The sequence below is a fragment of the Rhynchophorus ferrugineus genome, unplaced genomic scaffold (genome assembly GCF_030347505.1).
Source record: "Rhynchophorus ferrugineus isolate W39M unplaced genomic scaffold, kcgeb_rfMv2 rfM9, whole genome shotgun sequence".
NCBI classification, from domain to species: Eukaryota; Metazoa; Arthropoda; class Insecta; order Coleoptera; family Curculionidae; genus Rhynchophorus; species Rhynchophorus ferrugineus.
This window is the reverse complement of record NW_027472588.1, coordinates 24,780,897-24,793,772: the sequence shown is the minus strand read 5'-3', so window position 1 is coordinate 24,793,772 and position 12,876 is coordinate 24,780,897. Positions and strand designations below refer to the sequence as shown.

At 31.5% G+C, this 12,876-nt stretch overlaps 1 protein-coding gene and 1 long non-coding RNA gene across 3 annotated transcripts in view; one reads left to right on the top strand and one right to left on the bottom strand.

Moving 5' to 3' along the window:
• LOC143203157 (uncharacterized) overlaps nucleotides 1-12,876 on the top strand; it is an 84,557-nt gene that overhangs the window by 21,956 nt on the left and 49,725 nt on the right. The window lies entirely within an intron of this gene.
• LOC143202565 (uncharacterized) overlaps nucleotides 1-12,876 on the bottom strand; it is a 248,358-nt gene that overhangs the window by 203,390 nt on the left and 32,092 nt on the right. For both annotated transcript variants that reach the window (XM_076414168.1, XM_076414169.1), the window contains exon 2: nucleotides 6,440-6,483. The gene's annotated coding sequence lies outside the window, so the exon portion shown is untranslated. The remainder of the gene's footprint in view (nucleotides 1-6,439; nucleotides 6,484-12,876) is intronic.

The following is a 12,876-nucleotide window of genomic DNA, read 5'->3' as shown; positions in this document are numbered from 1 at the left end:
AAATCCGACAAGGAAAATGATTCCAGTCACGCCAGTAACCAGGCTAGGTAAAACCAGATGTCTTCTGGGATGATTTGTAAGTTGGTCACTCGCCAGTCGGTAGTGTTAATGCCAAGGACCGTGGTTCGCAGCCCACATTAAACAGTAGGTCCAGTCCAGATAAACCCTCGTTGGTAAAAGGAGACTTTAAAATATATATATGTGGCGACCGCCACGACCCTTTAGGCCACCACCAATTCACCATCAACAACTACAAAGGTTGGCAACGCCGGTGGATTGGTACCATGCAGTTCTGGAGTATAAAAGGCCATCACGACGACGTCTCGCTCTCTTTTCTTATCACCGTCCCCCTATAACAGTACCACTTCCACAGCGCTACCGTACTTCCTTCACCTTAACCTAATATCCTGTCAATTATCCGATCGACCACATGTATCAATCATAAGTTAAAATAAACAACTTTGAGTCAACCAGTGTTTTTAGTTCCCGTGCAAATTCCTTCCAAAAATAGTAGTGAGTGTTCTGACAAATAATCGTAGCGGCAGCCACACATTTCGATCGACCGACCGACCCGACGAACATTCGTACATATAAAAAAGAAATTATTAATACATTTGCATATATTCATAATAAACTAAACAAATATTTCAAGAGCGATATTTTTTTTAGTTATTGTCTTCCAATAACTGATGAGCCCGTATTTTACAAAAAATTAAATATTTGGGTATCATACTTCTTCTCCTTCAGCCCAATCTAAAGCTTGGTTAAAAACTTGTATAGCTTTCACATGAGTCACTACATTTATAATTTAAAAGGGAACATCCTCATCCTCCTCACAGTATTTTCTTACCAGATATAGACTGCAATCGAATTCCATGTCTTGTCTTGTCTTGCCTTAACGTACTAGTCACGAAAATGTCTGTCTCTTTGAGTTTATTATTCATCAATTTAGCCGTTTTTGATAGAACAAAAGTATATCCACCATCTCATAAAAATCAAAATTGCATAATTCGCAAAATTAATTAAATTCTCATTTACTATATTCGACTTATTCGTGGATTAGCCACAGCAATTGGTGTGGATTAGATGTGTAAAATAATAAAGTGTAAAGTGATATGTGATTATTTTGTAACTAATCAGACCAAAGACTTTTAACAGATGAGTTTTTCAATAAATCATTAATTATGCATTAGTGAAAAAACGCAAATAGCTTGGGCTTAAACTAAACCAAATGTATTGGCTGATAGGACATAAATCTAAATTATTCTTAGATAACAAGGTTTTAAATCAATGCTTAGGCCCATTTTAATCTAAGGTATTGAACTGTGGGGTACTACTAGCAAATTTAGTATAGCTATCCGTCAGAGGTTCCAGAACAAAGTGGTGCGAGTCATCGTCGATGTCCCATATTATGTCTCCAACAAACCAATTCAGCGCAATACCCCTTAGAACCCATAACAAGTTTGATCCGAAGTGTTAGTGCGAAGTACTCTGAAAGACTGTTAGTGCATCCCAATGCACTCGCCCAACAGTTAAATGTGCACGACGACAGTAAAGTACGCAGGCTCAAACGCAAACTACCATACGAACTATACAAATGAATAGACACATAGAGTGGGAGATAATAATCCCTAGAATAAGTTAGAATAGTCTTTAAAATAAGTTAGGATAGTCTCTACAATAAGATTTAGATTATAAGTTTAGTACAGCAAATCACTTAACGAAGCGATCTTCTACATGTCAGTATAGTTATATTGTATAACGGAAATCATAAAATAATATTTATTGCCCACGGACAGGTTTGTTGAAGTTCTTAACAGATCAATTTTAAAAAAATTAAATATACATCATTTTAATTAATTTTATAGCATTATAAAGTCGTTTTTAAGCAAATAATAATAATTTATAATATAAAGAACCTAACTAAGAAGCTACTAGCATAACTGTCCTGAAATAGTTAATAATTAATAGATCTTAAAATTTATTCTGGATTAAAGAACCGAGACACACGGCGCCATCTCTCCACCGCAAAGAAATCTAAACTCTCGGATCGATGCCGAAGAGATAATCGGGAAATCGAAACTGAGGGTGTGAAAGTCGGGGGATGACTACAGTTTACTGTAAATTATCAAAATAATAGAAGTTTTCTTTAGTCTGTTTTGTATCTGTTGTAACATTTTCATTTCTGATGATGGTTATGATTACTATTGTAGAAAAACATAACAAGACTAGAATTATATTATGAAATTATTTAACCTGATGCATTGGCAGACTATAGTGTCATAGTACGTTCTAGATAAAAAGGTGGTCAAAAGTTATCGCACCTTGAAATTGGAAGAAGGTTCTGAAGGTCGTTTTCGTCATATCTTACATTTTTAGGCAAAAATTAAGAAAAGCTGGCTTGGTAGGTGATTTCGCCGTACAGTCTGGACCTTGCTCTGTTAAAATAGTTAAGCTAGAGTTATTGATCAAAACGGCACATATATTATTGACTAATGTTTTAATTATATAGAAATAAATTTTCTTTGAAAAGCATAATTACATTTCTCTACAATCCATTGTTTTAAAAATACTAAAAATTCTCGAACAGAAACAATGCATATTTTAAAGAAAATTAATTGAACTGCGAACTTTTTAGTTATTATATGAAAAGGTTATACTATTCAAACCATAAAAATACGTAATTTTTCTAGCATACTTTATCGTAGCCCTACCTTGTCTGGAAAAACAATCTGTATAAACCTTATACGACCAGTAAAGCTCGCTATTCGGTAACATAATCCAGTCTCTCGGTGAAAAATGCAAAACGACTATAGACCCAACATCCTGCTGGATTGTGTGTGGTAGGAAATGGGTAGAAACACTCGCGAATTTATCGATCGGATGTTATGAAATCAAAACGTACACCACCCTCATGTAGTACGCACTGGGGGGCCCAATCTAATATTGTGCTCCAATGAAAAGGGTTACCAGCAGAAACATAATGTAATCAAAATGTGTTTTTAGTTTCAGATACTTTTACTTTCAGTATAGCATAGTTTCTGTTTAATAATAACTCACTCAAATATCTAATTATCCTGTAAATGTTATTAAAATTAATATTAAAAATTATAAATACAGTATTATAATGTTCAGATGCCCAAACTACAATTTAATAAACTTCTAAAACAATATATAATTAATATATATATTTTGCTCTATGACTAAATGTCTTTTTTGTTTTTGTTTTGTTTTGTTTCTTTTTTGTTTGATTATACATTTATAAAAGTTAAATTGTAAAAGATATTGAACATAATAAACGAATGAAATTTTAAACAAGATAAAACGATTATTTGATAACAAGAAAAAAATATCATTTAATAATGTTTAAATCGAAACAACATATTGACAAAAATTGCGGACGATTTAATCTATAGACTTAGCCGGTTTGGTTGGCGCAGTGGTAAGGACGACAGGACGGTCCACCTACTATTGCGATAGTCGCGGATTCGAATCTTGCTGAGGCATGATCGTAAATTTATGTTTGTGATTGTCCTAGGCAAGAGTGCAAAACCCGACAAGAAAAATGATCTCAGTCATCAAAAGATGCGTGTATAAATTTGACAGCTTTCAGATCATTAGTTCGTGAATTATAGAATTTTGAGTGAAGAAACTTTTGTTATTGTGAAAAAAATGTATAGAAAGGAATTTCGAATGTTGAATGTTGATAATATATTACTTTTTGAAGGGAAAAATACAGTTGAAGCAAAAACTTGGCTTGATGCCGAGTTTCCGGACACTGCCCCAGTAAAACCAACCATCAAGGATTAGTATACTAAGTTTAGACGTGGTGAAATGAGTACCGAAGACTCTTGACGCCGTGGATGCCCAAAAGAGGTTGTTACCGACGAAAACATTTAAAAAATCCACAAAATCATTTTGAATGACCGTAAATTGAAACTGAATGAAATAGCAGACACCCTAAAGATATCAACTCAACGTGTACATCATTCACGAATATTTGGGAATGAGAAAGCCCTGTGCAAAGTGGGTGCGACGCGAGCTCACTTTTGACCAAAAAAAACATGATCAAGAGTAATAAACCCGAGTTCTTGCGTCGATATGTGACAATGATCTTAAAAGATCTTAAGAGAATGCTTGCTGGGAAGAAATTTTCGTCGACTGAAGAGGTTATCGACGAAACGCATTGTTTTTCTCCTTTCACCAAAAGAAAAAAGCCATCGTTCTCTGATAAAGTCTTACGTTGACATGCGTGATTTCATAATTCGGGACAAAGAACAAGAAAAATAAAGAAAATAAGGCCGAAAACATTTGAAGATACAGAAGATTATTAGCACCTGGCGATACTACGGCCCATCGATTGCAAGGTCAAATCGCTTTCGCAAGGCCATGCAATACCTGGTGGGACCAGGTTAGTGCCATATATTATGAACAGTTGAAACTTTGAAAAACAGTTAATGCTGATCACTACCGTTAACAAATGAACAATTTAACACATTCGCTGCGTCTGGTGGTTAATGTCTATTAACTTGCACGTACCTTCAGATTAGATCTTCACGCACGCTAACACTCGAACAATATACCTACTACAAAGCTAGAGAAATACTGGAGCGTATAACGGTATGCTGATATGGACGCCAATTAGGCAACAATAAAAAACATGATAATATAAGTTTGCAGCACAACACGTTTATACAAGGTCCCATACAACAAAACCAGCCAAAAATGTTTCAACCGCCGTACTCTCCCGATCTGGCTCCATCCGTCTACCACCTCTTCGCATCGATGCCCCACCGAGTGGTGGTTGCGAAAGTGCATTTTTGCAATTTTGAAGGAGTTAAAAAATGGCTCGATGAATGGTTTAGCTCAAAATAACTGTTCCTTTGGAATTCCATCCCTAAATCGTCTGAGAGATTGATAAAACATATAGAACGATCAAGTGTAAATAATAACGTATTTTCTTTAGTGAAAAAAAAACGTAAATGAATTTCCGACGCATCTGGTATATTGTGTCAATATAAACTTATCTCAACAAATGCCTTTTTAAAGCTACAAATGATCGGAAAACATTTAAGCCCCTAATATTTTCATTATAAACCAAACCGGATAAATAGAAATTACAATTGATGTATTTTCATTTCCAACGACCTTGTCAAACCAATTTTATTCATTTCCACTCGACGTAACACGAATCACAGCTTCCTGTAATATCAACCCGACGGGCTTCGAACAAATAAATCACGACTTTACGTCGCAAGTATACATGTTTTATGTCGCAGGACAGCCGAATATGATAACTTTTGGTACCATAAACGGTTCTGATATTAACCAAAAACGCCACCATATGCCAACAAGAAAAATATACATTATACCGAAGATGTCCCGTTTCATTTTACACACAGCATAATTTATTAATATCTGTTTCGGTTAATATGAGATATAACGTACGTCAACTACAGATACACGTGTCTAACGCAAAAGTAAACAATTTTTTTACCCTCACTTATGCTTATCGTTTTGGATAATGTTTTTAATGTATATTATTACGACATGTACTTCCAGTTTTATAGATATTTTTATAATTAAAATTGATTGTACAATTCTGACATAAGGCTGCAATATGCGCGCAAGCTATTAATGCCCTTTATACTATTATTTATCCCATTTTACACCTCATTCATTAAAAGAGAATACCGTTAAAATGAGTGTGATTTCTATTTTAGTGTTAATTGATGATGTAGTAAAATTATATATTTAAAACTTCTCGATATACAAAATACTTCATTCATTGTTCTATGAATAATGATCAGATCCTGATGTAAACTGGTTGGGAAATATGTTACGCAAAACTGACCATAAGAGCATCAGTCATTTTGCAAATATACACCAACCAAACTCTGCTCTTGAGCTTTATCAGTTATCATTGCGAAACAAACTCTACTTGGAAACTACAAACCGTTTAATTAAAAAAAAATAAACTAATGAAATTGGTGATACTTTTGAATTCTTGGGATAACTACTTTTAACTGTAATATTTTAATGTGAAGATAGTTGCTTCAATTATATTTCTTCGCAGAATTTTCACCCGAAGTCTGGTTCCATTACATAAGGTGGGTGAGTTTAAATTACGCAACAGCTTTATTGGTGTGCTGCTTAAATAAAGTGTATGAAATTTCACGACACAACAATTACATTTCTTTATTTGATAACACATTTTCTATCAAAGAACATTTTTTGTGTCAAAATCATGAGAAATCAGCTGTATGTCATCACAACAATATATTTATAGAAAATAACGTTGAGGAACAGATAGTACTCCAAGAACTTAAAAACCTATTATATAAAATACATAAATAAAATAATACTTAACAGAAATAATACTTTCTTAAATATTCTTATGTAAATACTTTATTATTCAAAAATTGTAAAAAAGGTTTACCTTATACGTTAGCCCGAAAGTGTCTACTAGATGAATTGTTAAACCTGCAACAAAACAAATGATGTAAATTTTATATATAAGGGATCAATAATTATATAAATATATTTCCAAATATCTAATAAATATTAAAATTTGCTTTATAGTACCAACATATTATTATATTTCAATTTTAATTAATACAGTTTATTTATTAGCTATAGAAGCATTATAAAATAAAAATTGAAAACAAAATAATTAATGATCCAGGTTATTCTTATTTTTCCAAAGCGAGGTATTTTATAAATGGTGATAATTATTTACTTAACTGCTACAGTATTAATTAAATGTTGACCAACTTTTCACGCATGTTTTATAATATATAGTAAAGATAACATCATAAAGTCGCAACTAATGAATCGTATTTCGTTAACTATATAAATTAATTTATATTTATATTCATAAATCTTCTTTCAGAAAGATTTATAGTTTGCTACACGACACTTCCGTTTGATAAACGCCTTTGTAAAATAATTACATTACACTGAAAATAATGAAACTTATAGCTAAATATTACTGCGAATTTTCACCGTAAAGCACTACATCTGAAATTATATTTCAAGAGAATTTTTTAGGTTTTCTTTATCGATAAAGTTAACGAAGTTACAAAGAAGTTAAGGTCGTATATCCCCAGCAACATCAAACCCATCTCGTTCCATCAAACATGATTTGAAAGGTTATATTTTAGAGCACGTTAAAGGAAGAAGATATTGAAATTTGTGGTCTGTGCCTAAAGTTACAGCGGTGTGAATATAAGTGAAAATCCTGATCCAGCAGATAACCGTATTCAGACTGACAAGAAAGGGTCCTAATGTTCTGTTAATATCAACAAAGTAAACTTCGGTTTTAAGTTACAAACGTGGAACTGATATATATCTTGATTTAGTCTAGTAATTAAAATGTGGTCAAAAGTTGTCGGTAATTTTCTAAATGACTAATAAAAATAATTAATTTCGTATATTCAAGTAATAAACAGTTTATAAGTCCAATAAAAGCACTATTAATATAACAACTAACAATTTTCAAGGAAAGTGCTTTTGAACTTTAAAATATCCATCATTCAATATTCACAACGATGTAGAATGAGTTAATTAAAAAGATAACATTCAAAATATATTACTTTTGTTGATGTTATTTATTATTTCAAGAAGCGATTATGTTGACTCTCAAGAACAAGTAGTACGTTACATTCAACATCGAGTCTCGAAAGGGTGAAATTATCTGAATTCACGATTTAGATGGACAGATCAATAATTTTATTAACTTGTCATCAAAAATTACTGGTATCATTAGAAATGCAGCTAAAAACTAGAAAAAGATATCCAAAGAAAGTATTAAATTCTACAATTATTATTTGATCTTTTTAAATCTAATTTATTTTATTGTTTAGTTAATTTATTTAATTTATTGGGGTATCTACAGTCGGGTGAATGAAACCAGAGAGTAAAGCTCAAATATGCGTGAAAAGAATAAGCGTTTAATGAATAAATTTTAAATTAATTTAAATTTAAATAATTAAAGAGAGAACTGATGTTTTACAAATTGCACATAATAGATATAGCCATATACCTTAGTTTGATTAAAATTAATGGCAATTTATTCCCTACTATTAGCAGTGTAAAATAGTTCATATTCTAAAAAATAAGTTTACCTGAATAGACTTTTTTGTACATATATCCAGTGCATCGACATTGTTAATGTTGAACATTACTGGCTTTCTTATTATATGTTATTATATGATTTATTTTAAATTTTTCTAGACCTTTTTGATAGGCTAATAACAGATCTCAGTGGTTCGTGCTTAGATACTGTTTAATGCATTTGAAGTATTAGTTTTTTGTTCATGAGTTTATTTTAATCCATTTTCACACTCTTATCATCCATCATTATCTTATTGAAAGATAAATAGTGTTTTACGAACACGTAATTCCTAACGCGGTTATAAAAATGTTATTTTAATAGCCCATGTTAGGGGCTTTAATGTCTTTTGATCAGCCATATATATTGATGAAAATGCGAAATATTAATGATAATAGCTGTTACACAACATAACCTAATTTTTCAATTCAATGATTTTGAGATTTCTCTACATAAAATTTCCATTCCCATAAAAGATTTTTCCATTTAATATTAGTGAGTTATTCAATGTATACGGACACTAATCGTGAAACGCTCAAAATTGTATTTCATTCGGTTGCCGAAGACCCAAATTAAGCACTTTTTGAATCTTTTAGTGATGCTACGCAATTGTCGGATTTATGATATTTTACATTAACGGGTGCTCTTAAGTTAGTCAATGGTGAAGGATGGCCTATGACATTATGACCTGACAAAATATTATCATATAAACTAATAAAGGCACTGATGTTATAAATTATAAGGAAAACGTCAGTGATATGTAGAACTAATGCCCTAAGTTCCATTAAATATTAAATCCCAAATACGCAAAATATTACAATTTTAGACATGGTGGTATATAACATTATAGTTAGATAATTCTTCTCTGGCCATACTCCTAAGGCCTAGTTGGTTTTTCTATGCCTTTAAATATTTACGTTTTATATGACATGCATCATATTTTTGCTAAAGTTTTAAGCATATATAATGTTTAATTACGTAAAATATAATCATGTTAGATAAAAGGCTGGATAAATCATACTGAAAATATTAAAAAAATCCATTGAATATTCGGAAAATTGACACCCAACTTGGCCCAAGATCAAAGATTTTATTATCAATTAGTTATAAAGCCTATCTGGTATAGTGAGATGTAAATATTAGGTTGATATCAAGTCGACCTGTGAAATCCTACGCTGCGAAAACAAAGTTTATCAACTCATTAAAACGAAGAATTGCAGGCTGACCTTGAAATTAAATGGATCTGCGAAGTTATCCAAGATTTCGCAATAAAACATGGAAACTATTAAAAATACAGTTACTGGAACACCGACAGGAAATCTGAAGATTGAAGCGAGCCAAATTACACGACGAACTTGTGGAGTGTGTGACAATATAACTTACTTTTATCTTAAGCAGTTTAATTTCATTTTAATTTGGGTAATAAGTACTGATGTATTTATCCTTCGCTCCTCTTGCTTATGTGTTGGTGCTAGTTTGACAGAGGAATAGTAATAAATTAGTTTGTAGATTGTACTAAGAATATCTAATGTATGATAAAATTAAACAAAATACATTTCAAGCTCTTTCTAGTGTAACTATATTGCACTATATTACATAGAAAAACTATAAAAAAAGAATAAACTCTATTGTCTTCTTTTTCTAATGGAGTTGCGTTCTTTTCAAGTCGATCCATACAAAAACAACAGCGAAAACAATAAAAAAATCTTGAATATTTACATTTTGTACTTACATACATTAATAATTCTTTAGGACTAATAACTAAATTGTTGTGTTATTCTTAATGGTTTAACATACTTGGTTTTAAGATATGGAAGAACAAGGGTAAGTTGCAGAATGTAAGGTTACATTTTTAAAAATTACAAAATCCAAAAATCCCCAATTTTATTTATAGTGGGAATGTCAGTTGTCAAATTTATAACAAATATTTTTCAAGAACATTAAAGAGGAATCAAAATATACCAAAATTTTTCCCCGTAATAATAGCAGATTTCAAAAAAATAACAAGATCAGAGAAGAAAATTATTCCTGTTGTGTTGGAAGCAGTCTATTCGTTAAGAAGGTTTGTCCATCAAAAACTGTAGTAACATGTAATAATTAGCCATTTATTTTAATCATGATACATTTTAATAATGATTTAATTTTAATTTATAGGTGAGATGTAGCTAGAATTTATTAAGAGTGAAAGTCCAAGAACGTGAAATTAGAGAAGATGAAACTAGATGCAGGATTTTACTAGAAGGCAAGAATGGTGGAAAGTTATATTATGAATAAATTAAATTTGTTAACAAAACTAGATCTGGATCATAGAATATAAAACTATCAACGACATCTTGATGATCTAGTATCAAACAAGAAAAAGAGAAAGCATTTTTATTTAAGAGTGTAGGTCAATATATTTTTGTTTTGTAAAAATAAGGATGTACTCACTGGAGACTACTTTCTGCTGAAAATTAGGATCATCCATTCGTTTTAGACTTGTAAATGTCTTGTACTTAGACTTGTACAATATACAACATATGTCAACCAAAAGCTCGAGGTAATAAATTCATTAATAGGGTTTGTCGATCAAGAATAGTAGCAAAAATTGCAGTAGGGATCATAATTGATCGTATTTGGATATATGTCTTGTTTATCTTAATGTTTTTGTGTATAATTCTTAGAGTTCATGTTAATTGTTCAAATATGTAAATTTAAATAATTTAAATGTGGCGTTTTAATAGCATCAGAAAAGTTATGCATATAGTAATTATATTTTTATTATTTAATTCTTTATTATTTTCATTATTCATATTTTAAGTATTGTAAGTTATATATAAAAAAGAGATAAGTAAATGAAACTGTATACACGCATGCACCAAAACCGAAATTATTTGTGAAATAATGTATGCTGACAAATACGATGAACTGGTTCACCGATAATAATTTTAATATAAAGGCGCCACGGCTGACGTCAAACTTCGAAGTTGGGCATCAATTGTTATTCCGCCATGCAGCAAAGGCAACGAGGACGATTTCGGAGCTTTAGAACACGCCGCGGTCCTTTTGCGACCGACGCACAACGTTTTCGCGGTCGGTAAAGTTAAATTAGATTTAAACTAATTGGTAATGAAAATGTTTAGAGGCCTGGCGTCACACGTACGACGAAGATCAAAGCGAACCGCAAGTGCTGGTAATTGGGTTCACGAATTTTCAGGTTAAACAGGTTCTTCCGGTATCGCTACCTTTTGTAGCGCCTTAAACAGCGTGAGTATGTGGCATTATTTAAAACAATCAACAAGTTGTCGATGTCAATAGTACCAATTAATAAATAATAAGCCGAAGATTAAGATTAAGTTTGAATTTCATGTGTGTTCGTCAACTGTTTTATTTCATAGTCAGTTCTTATGCTATTATGTTTACCTACTATTAGGTGGTTAATAATCAAACTTTTATTGTTATTTAGTATTAAGTAAATGGTTCAAAACGGTCCAATTTTCCATGTTAGTTCAATGGTGATATCACGAGGTAAAACATGTCAACATACATCGATATTTAAAAATTTCATGGACTTTTTGGATAATTTGTGTTTTGCAACAATCTCTGACAAACATGAGAACCATTAGCACATCTTCATTTACAAGACGCTATTACTTTTGACTTAGTAAACGACTAACACTACTTACATCGTATTGAACTTTTATATAGAGTATTCTGAATAGACTCTTACATACATTTGACATACATTGATTAAGAAAAACTGAAAGTACTTTCTCAACCTTAAACTGTTTCCTTAATAATCTTAATTAAAATAATCTCCGACTCATATTGACAACAATTTCATATTTAAAGAAACAACTTGCATGCAACAACTCATTTGCAAACAGTTAACCAAAAAGACTCCATGACTCAGTATAAACAGTCAATGTAAAGTGGTGGTAACTTAGCGAAGCCATATCATCTCCCCACCTAAACAATATGAGGTGGAGATAAAAATAATGGTGTAAACTTAAATTTTGATTAAGAATTACTTTTGTTTATCGTAACATGTTCTACATAACATCATTTTAGAGAAAAAGCAAAACACATTAGAACCAACATAAAACAACAATACTGGTTAGTCGAAAGATACTCCTAACTTGATCTAAAATCAAAGAGGTTGATCTATAAGACAATTATAAAGCCAATTTGGACCTATGGGGTGCAAATATAGGATTGCACTAAAAATTCAAATCAACTAGTCATACAACGCTGTCAAAACAAGGATCTTCGATTGATTACCAATGCCTATCTAACGTAACCAACGAAGAACTGCGCGATAACTTAGTTAGAAGTTATCCAATATTTCACCTTGAAACACGAAAGAAGATTACTAAATCATAATAACGTGGAAGCAATACAACTGCTGGACAACGCCCAGGATGTCAGGAGATTGAAGCAAACCAAACCATACGAACTTATATAAAGTGTATAACTTTAGTGTAAACTATAGCTATAAGTTATTATAATTTTATAATTGAGGAATACATATTGATGTATTTTCTCGCACTCGTCTTTCTTGTGAATTAATCCAAGTACAAATGAAAAGTAGTAATAAATTAATTGTAATTTAAGATTTTAAGATGCCTATCGCTACGTAACCAACGAAGAACTGCATGATAACCTGGAAATCAAATCTATTTGCGAAGTTATCCAAGATTTCGCCTTGAAACACGAAAGAAGATTACTAAATCATACTAACGTGGAAGCAATACAAATTAATTGTAATTTAAGATTGTACTTAG